The sequence below is a fragment of the Anolis sagrei genome, chromosome 3 (assembly GCF_037176765.1).
Source record: "Anolis sagrei isolate rAnoSag1 chromosome 3, rAnoSag1.mat, whole genome shotgun sequence".
Classification (NCBI taxonomy): domain Eukaryota; kingdom Metazoa; phylum Chordata; class Lepidosauria; order Squamata; family Dactyloidae; genus Anolis; species Anolis sagrei.
In genome coordinates, this window is record NC_090023.1 from 75,299,908 (window position 1) to 75,309,035 (window position 9,128).

At 38.2% G+C, this 9,128-nt stretch overlaps 1 long non-coding RNA gene across 1 annotated transcript; it reads right to left on the bottom strand.

Annotated features, from left to right (window-relative positions):
• Positions 1 to 3,003: 3,003 nt before the first annotated feature.
• On the bottom strand, positions 3,004 to 8,365 carry LOC132770009 (uncharacterized). Its single transcript, XR_010909554.1, has 2 exons — positions 8,264 to 8,365; positions 3,004 to 3,648 (listed from the first exon to the last, which is right to left on the bottom strand). It is a non-coding gene; the product is annotated as an uncharacterized lncRNA (long non-coding RNA).
• Positions 8,366 to 9,128: the final 763 nt, after the last annotated feature.

The following is a 9,128-nucleotide window of genomic DNA, read 5'->3' on the forward strand; positions in this document are numbered from 1 at the left end:
CCCTCCTGAGTATGGACTCCTTTCATTACTTTGAAGCATAAACATCCATCTCAAGATGACCATGTGTATATATAATCATTACAGTTGTTTTGCTGTACTTTAACTGCTTTTGGGGAAAATGATTTTTTTGTTTATTTATTTAAGGAATGTTTCTTTTTTCTTTTTTTTTGGTGATAATTTGGGGGTTTATTGTCACTAGATGTCACTGTTGTGATCCTTTTGCTCCATTTTTAATATATGTAGAAAATGCATCAAACCTGAACAAAGTAGATGATGATGAGCTTATATAGTACCTCCTATGCCCTTGGTATTGTACGACAATATCTCTTAGGTCCAGGAAGTAATTTATATTAAATATATATTCAACCAGTGAAATGTATCAGCTGAAAAGGGACTTGTGTTTCCAGATACCTTGCCAAGGCCATCAATAAATAGCCTCAAAATAGCTCTTTCAAGAATTTCAAAAGTTCTGACACAGCCATATGGAGATAATTGTTTCCCAGCAAACACAAGAAACAGGTCTCCATAGCAGATTTTTTTTTCACGTGTAGATCTCAGTTATACATCCCTTTGTCCCCTGGCTTTGATATCTAAGTCCTGTTTAACCAGCTTCTCAAAGTTCAGTCTGCCTCTCTCAAATAGTTGGAAGTTTTCATTCCAGCTTCTGGAATACCAGTTTAAATCAATTTCTTACAAGGCATTGAGAAATCTGCAGAAGTCAACTGTGACGTATAGCAATCCCATCACAGGATTTTCTTGGCAGGATTTCTTCAGAAAGGGTTATTGCCTACCTGTGACACTGACAAAAAGTGTGACATGTCCAAGGTAATTGTTATTTCTTTTATTTTAACTTCTGAGAACATTTTGAAGTTGTATTCTTGCTATGTAGCAAATGTATATTATGCTGTGGGTATTTAGGCAGAAAGCTCCTAGTGTAACGAGTCAAAACTACTACTATTCATTGTGTATTTATTCCAACTTTTCTTCCTTAATAGATTGGGTTATGGAAAATAAGAAAATGGGAGAAACCAGAAATGGATCAAAACAGGAGAGTTGTAAATAAAATGCATTGTTTGGAAACAGCAGTTGTTGATAAGACAAATCTGGAAGCATTTGCAGGTTTGTATGGAAAAACTGTTGGGCTAAATATGTAGTAGCCCTTTCAAAAATTCATTATTCTGTCATTTAACTTCTTGAGGGTGGAGCTAAAACTTCTTACCAGGATGCTGAATTTTTGAAATGGGGTTGCAAGCATGCAGTCCTGAGTGATGAATTCAGCTTACCTGTCTGAACGTATCTCCCTCTATGAACCATCTTGGAGGTTTAGATCGTCCAGTTAAGCCCTGCTCCTGTTCCCACTTCCTTCGCAGATGCAATTAGTGGGGAGAAGAGACAGGGCCTTCTCAGTAGTGGTCCCTTGTCTATGGAACTCCCTCCCCAATGAAATTAGATCAGTGCCCTCCCTCTTGATCTTCAGAAAAAAAGGAAAAACATGGCTGTAGAACCATGGCTGTTGTTTTATTGTTTACTGTTATTGCTTTAATGTTTTTGATTTGCTTTGGTTTATATGTAATTGTTATATTGTTGTTTTATTGTGGCTTTGGCCTTTGTAAGCCACATCGAGTCCTTCGGGAGATGCTAGGTACAAATAAAGTTAATAATAATAATAAATAATAATTTGGGCAGTAAGCAATACAAGGAATGAACAGGGATTATGTGCAATTGTTATTTGATATTGGAAAGGCCTGGATTATGCTTTTGAATCACGTGATTTTAATGTTTATATTAATATGTTTTTAACTCCACATTATATTTAAATGGTGTTACATTTTATGATTTGATAGTTTTATGTTGTTGTTGATTTATGTTAGGTTTCATGTTTTTGTAAGGCATTGAATTTTGCCATGAATATGCTGGAAACCACTTTGGGTCCCACCTGGGATGAGAAAAGCGGTATATAAGTGAAGTAAACAAATAAATAAATTCACAAGTCAGACTGTGCAAACAGTAACTGTCTAGGTCATGGTGAATGAGCAAGCATTCACCATGAATCAGCACCCAGGAGAAACTTCTCTCCAAGCTGCCTAGCACCACAAATTATTTTGCATTGCCATGTATGATTTAGACATGTTCAAGCCCTGTCTCCTTTTCCTACAGTAATCAAGGGAAAATTAGGCTGTTCTGGCTGTGCATTTGGGGCCTACAGAATAACTAGTTCAATAGGATACAGAGCAAGATGATCACCCTACATATGCTATAGCCAAAAAGGCCTTGATTTTATCTGCTTCTACATAGCAATGACTTGTCCTCAATTTTGATGAGTTCTGATTAGAGAGATCTGTCACCAAGCAGCTAAAGTTGGCACTGTGGTCTACCAATATACTGTATATACTCGAGTATAAGCCGACTCAAATATAAGCCGAGGCACCAAATTTTACCACAAAAAACTGGGAAAATGCATTGATTCAAGTATAAACTGAGGATGGGAAATGCAGCAGCTACTAGTAAATTTCAAAATAAAAATAGATACCAATAAAATTACATTAATTGCAGCATTAGTAGGTTAAATATTTTTGAATATTTACATAAAACTGTAATTTAAGATTAGACTAGCCACTCTGATTAAACCATTATTATAATCTTCTTCAATGTAAATACTCTTCCAATAATAATAGGATAAGACAATAAATGTAATAATAAAAACAGAGTAAAATAATAAATAAAATTAAAAATAATAAAAATAGTAAAATAATGTAAATGTAATAATAATAAATAGAGTAAAATAAGAAATGTAATAAAATAATACTAATAACAGTAAAATAATAAATAACCTTGACTCAAGTATAAGATGAGGACAGCTTTTTCAGCCTAAAAAGGGGCTGAAAAACGAGGCTTATACTCGAGTATATACAGTAGTTATAAAAATACCTCAGTAGCTGCATAAAATACATTAATAATCAATAAAGGTTCTGGTTAGATATAATAACTAAAATACCAAAATGGTTCTTTAATAATGCAATTGGTTTATTTGTTCATTCATTCATTTTGTACCTTATCTTTCTCCTAAGAAAGGATTCAAATCAGCTTACAGATCCTTTCTACCCAGTATTATTTTTCTGATTCAGCATGAAAAATCTCTTTTACACAACTTTTTTGCAGGTGGCTGTGCACTCAAGTTCTCCACCATCTGGAGGACATACGCAAGTTTCACATTCTTTTTCAATCTTTCCTCCAGCTTCTACATAATGATAATCGTTAATGCGACAAGCACATACACCACAGCCATCCATAGGCCTTCCTATATACTTGCATGTTGGAGGAATTTCAGGGCAAACTGAAGCACATTGAATGTTGTTAGGAGATATACAAGTACACTTTTGGGTGCCAAAGTCAATGTACACGGACTCTCCCTGACGAAGGTATCCATCCTTGGGACAACCATGTTTCAGGTGGGGAGGGCAGAGACACCGAGGGGATGGGATGCAACTAGGGCAGCATTGATTCCCAACAAACACTGCTTTGTGGTTGGCAGGGCAGGCTGGACACTGAACTTGCTGGCAGTCTGGAAGTGGAGGGCTTTTGCAGTCAGCATCGTGTAGGAAGCAGCAGCTCAGCAGCAGGCAAAGGAAGACCTCGGGCTTCATGATTCTGTATCCAATGCAACAAGGTCCATCAATAACATGGAAAATCTTTACTTTTTTCAAATAAAAACAATTACCAAACTCTCCTAATGGAAAATCATTGGTTTACCTACCATTTCCGCTCTATTTCTATTGCTGATTATTTGGCACAGCATAAGTCTGGCTTGCTTACTGTATAATCTTGTACATGGAAACTAAAAGTAAACCCTATATAGTTATGCGGTTCTTACTAATCCCTGGTACAATTCAAAGAAAGGGCAATGTTAGTCTGGAATATCAATCTGCCAAGGGATTTTGTAGCACTTTTGTGGCTTATTCAAAGACTGACGCTGGTAGCATAAGCTTCAGTAGACTAAGAACCTCTTCACACAGGACGAAATAGCCCATTTTGGCACTTTTGGTTGGGGCTTGGCCAGGGCCTATTGAGTACCATCAGACGATGCATGGCGGACCCTGCCCACATTCCTCTCAAAGTGGAGGGAAGAGTCAGAAAGCGCTCCCTCCTCCACCACAGAGAGGAAAGTTTTTTTTGGGGTAGCTCCAACCGAGCTACCCACACTTTCCTCCCCTTTTCCCTATATGATGGGGGAAAGGGTGGCAGGGCAATGCACGTTGCCACACATTGCTACCCTTTCTCCTATCTGATGCGGACGGGGGCAGGGTGCCACTGCGCCCAGTCCTGTCCCCACCATATGAGGAACCTCATGTGCTTTCCTTTTTGCCAGCAACATGGGTTGTGTGAAGAAGTTCTTAGTCTGCTTTCTTTAAATGCACCAAAGAAGTAGACTCAGGACTTTATTGTACAAAGCCACTATCTCCCAGTATCTGCATGATCAATGATACTGATAATTTACGGGGATTATCTCTTCTCTGTAGTTGTACAACTGCAATGATTCACCAATCCTTGGTCCTGTTGCTATACTTCTGGCAGGAGCATAGCTGCCCTCCCACAATTCTGCTGCTCCAGTTTTTTTTTTTTTTAAAAAAAGTAATGCTTATAATTATTAGAAATTACAACCTTCTTCAAACCTCCTGTAGTAATGTGTTCATTTATAATTCTGTTGTTTTGTTGTTGCATGTATGTTTTGTTATGCCTCTTTCTTTCCTTGTTCTATTTTTTCCTGAGAATTTGTGGAAGGGGCTGCAGACCACAAGATATGCTCTGGGACCAACACAGAGCATAGACTTCTTTTAGACTTTGAACTACTCAGATCGCCGACTTGCAAACACTTGCTGTTTATTGTAAGAGAGATGTTCTGACCGGATGACACAGAAACTATCTCAAACATATCTGTAACTTACTGATAGGTTGTTTACCTGTGTATGCTGAACACATGAAGTATGTTATTTTTACCAAAGTCTACTGTGATTTTTCTCATGAGTGCATAATACAAAACAAGTTGTTTTATGGGAAAGTAGATATTTTTTGGGCACTGAAAAACACTTCTGAAGAACTGCTGTTTTTTATGCACTAGCATATTCCCTGTTTCTTAACACATCAGAGACAACAGGTTGTTCAGCCTAACAACTGAAGCCTTACATATTTGCATTTGGTTGAATATGACTTGAGAAGATTATACGTACTCAAACAGGTTTTTGGCTCTTTTTTAAAAGATTGTGATCTCTAAAAGGTCATGCTTTTCTAAAAATAAAAACAATTTTGCAATTCCAGGAAAAGGTTAACAAAAGAAAACAAAATACAAGGGGAAAACCCTTTAAATTATGAATTAGTACAAGGGAGAGTGGGAGAGAAAGGCAGTCCTGACCCTTGATGTCACTTTAGTGCCAGTATGCTAGCACAAAGGCAGAACAGGTTCATTGCACCAGGTACATAATGTGGAACTATTGATAAGTATTGACAGGTTTTCCCATCAATAGTTTGTTGTTTATTCATTCAGTCACTTCTGACTTCGTGACCTCATGGACCAGCCCACGCCAGAGCTCCTGTTGACCATCACCACCCCCAACTCCTTCAGAGTCAAGCCAGTCACTTCAAGGATACCATCTATCCCTCTTGCCCTTGGTTGGCCCCTCTTTCTTTTTCCTTCCATTTTCCCCAGCATCATTGTCTTCTCCAGGCTTTCCTGTCTTCTCATGATGTGGCCAAAGTACTTCATCTTGGCCTCTAATATCCTTCCCTCCAATGAGCAGTCAGGCTTTTTTTCTTGAAATATGGACTGGTTGGATCTTCTTACGGTCCAAGGCACTCTCAAAATTTTCCTCCATCAATAGAAGGGGATGATTTATCACAGGTGGCAACCTAGTAATGGGCTGTGCATGGTGTTATACCATAGGGACAGTCACCAAAGAGGATGTTTCTACTTCAATGCCTGTTTGCCACCTTGTGCAAGAAAGTCCTTAGGCTGTAGCCACACTGCAGAATTGTAGAAGTTTGTTATCACTTTATCTACCATGGCTCAATGCTATTCAATTCTGGAATCTAGTTTTATGAGACATTTAGACTTCTCTGTCAGAAAGCTCAATTAACACAATAAATGTACATCCTAGAATTCTATAGCATTGAGCCATGGTAATTAAAATGGGATCAAACTGCTACAATTCTGCCATGTGGTTACACACTTAGTCTTCAAAGTTTATGGTACCAATTTTGTTCACTCATCCTCAAAAGTTGCTACACGGTCTCTTTGCATGAAATACTTCTGAGTATGTGTCTATAAGATAGCAAACCGAAATCAAATAGGCAGTTAACTAGATCAGGGATGCTTCAGTTTTGGCCCAATAGGTTGTGCTTGCGTGGCCCAGTGCACTTTTCCCTGCAGTCCAGCTAATCAATTGGCCAAGCAATAAGAGAAAGGCCACTACAATAATTCAGATTAATAGGTGTGTGGGCATTTAATGGCATTATCACCCAAAGAAGTGGAAATCAATAACTGGGTTCCTACTGGGCAGTTAGCAATGCATGGCTGTAGATTACATATTCATGACTGTTACATTTCCATGATCCCTGTGTACTCCCTAATTTAGGGGCTGTGTAGGGACCTTGAAAATCCTCTAAATATCACTTAGTGCTAAGCATTAAGCAGCATGGGGATCAACAGTGCTTATTTCACATGTCAATCGAGAAGCAGTTGTCTGACATTTCCATCCTCCTCACATGAGTGTTTGTCAATCTGAGTGAGTTTAGCATCAGGAGTCCCTGTTTTACCTGTTGTGCTGCAGATCACTCATATGACAGAATGTGAATATTAGGCAAACACTTTTTGATTGATAGCTGAATAAATTCCTTTTGATTCCAACAGCTGCTTACTGGTTGTTGGAATATGGAAGAGTGAGATCTGACCAAAAGCCACTATACAGGAACATGCAGGGCTATGGAATATGTAATGGTGATAAACTATCTCTCAAATGTCTTAGTTTCATCAATGCAGTAAATCAACCATTTTTTAAGATGAAAACTGGCTGAGATCAAAGTTGTCCCAACAAATCAATTACACCTGATGTGATGTGCTTTCTGGCTCGGGATGTTTGGCTATTGCAATATTGCTTTAATTTTGCCCCTATAAGCAGAAACATAGAAAGATACTTTGCTTTGACAGAGAATTACCTATAGATTCCGGGAGTTTAAAGAACAGATTATTTGAGATTATAGTTTTGTGTTGTGTTAATAAACCTTCTTGTTCAAAACTATCTCTGCTTTTGTATCAATCTTGGAGTCAGGCCATGCATGCCAAAACTAGAAACATGACGACACAGCCACAAGTCCACACTTAAAGGGTTTCCCTGAAGTTCAGTAACCCAATCTAGAAAGGGAATAGTTGGCGGAACAAGGGCAAAATGAGTGGCAGGATTCCTAGGGTTTTGGGGCCAGCCTGGTTAAGGGATTTATTATACCTACCAATTTCACAAGTGCCATTTGATGTGTTTTTCTGTGTATTTTCTGATTTTTGAGTGCATAATAATGACCTTTATTTAAACCCTGCATATGTGAAAAACAAAAAATCTCAAGATTACTTCAGTCAGCGGGCTGAATATCACACACAAACACCCTTTGCTGTGTTGCATTGTTTATCATCTTCTCTGATGAAAGGTTCATGACAATATGGAAGTTTGATTTGGTCTAATACAGGCACTACTCCACAGATTTGTATTTATTTCATTGGCAGCACTGCTACTCACTCTTTTCTGTTTTCTTGATTCATTGTGTACGCCAAATAACATACAAGAAGGAAGGCAGATTGTAAATCCTGTTTCAAACTTTCAATGATCTTTCTCAACTAGGTACATATCACTCAAACCTGAAGTTCAGCTGTAGTTTCCTATTGACATCTCTCCTCGATTTGCAATTCATATACAATGGAAATTTCATTCCTCCCCTTTGTACCAACTTTTTCCTCTGTTTTCTAAAATGTTTCTAAACTAAATTCTGGACTGGATTGCCCTTGTGGGCTATTCCAACCCTATGATTCCATTCAGTTCAAATTTGTAGGATAATTTACAGTACAAATATGGATAAAAGAAATCATCAACCCAATTCTTTCAACTCTGCCACTTGATACTTCTGTAAAAATTAAAACTGTAATTTCTCAGTCTTATTTCATGATAGCTATAGGATTGTGACATAGCCAAATCCCTTTCGATCATATGAAAAGCAAAATATTTACCTGGATATATTTCTGGTGTCGGTGCTGCAGAGGGTTTGAACCACAGGCTGTGCGTGTTCCTGAGTAGCTGGATGCTGGTTCAAGCTTGAAAGTGCTCTATTTATACCCGTGAACTGAAGGGAAAACTGCTAAAGTATGCTGCTAGGTGGGGCTAAAAGCTGGAAAGGTGTGTTACATATGTCACAAAAGAAACCAGTTCCTATTTCCAATCTGGTTCTAGAAAAAAATGAGATCAACTCTTGACAACAATACACTTTTAATCTTAAAAAAAGTAAAGATGCAATACACAATTCATTCAATCATTCAATCATTCCAGTGTTAAGGTAAAGGTTTCCCTTGACATTAAGTCTAGGCGTGTTTGATTCTGTGGGGTGGTGTTCATCTCCATTTCTAAGCCAAAGAACCAGCATTGTCCATAGACATCTCCAAGGTTATGTGATCAGCATGACTGCATGGAGCAATGTTACCTTCCCGCATAAGTGGTACCTATTGATGTACTCACATTTGCCTGTTTTCTAACTGCTAGGTGGGCAGAAGCTGGGCCTAACAGTGGAAGCTCACCCTGCTCCCTGAATTTGAACCACTGAGCTTTCGCTCAACAAGTTCAGCAGCTCAGCAGGTTAACCTCCTGCACCACCAGGGGACCCTAAAAAAAATCTATCAAAGTCAAATGGTGCCTTTATTTTTGTTTCATTTTTTCCACTGGGCCAATATTTTTATGTACAAAAATTACTGTGACATCCTAAATGATAATTCTCTTTTACGGATTTACCCATTGAACATTCTTGTAATATAAAATCTTGCCTGAGAGTCAGGTGTACTGCTTTCAGCATTTCATGGTAATTCTGAAGAAGAAGAAGAAGAA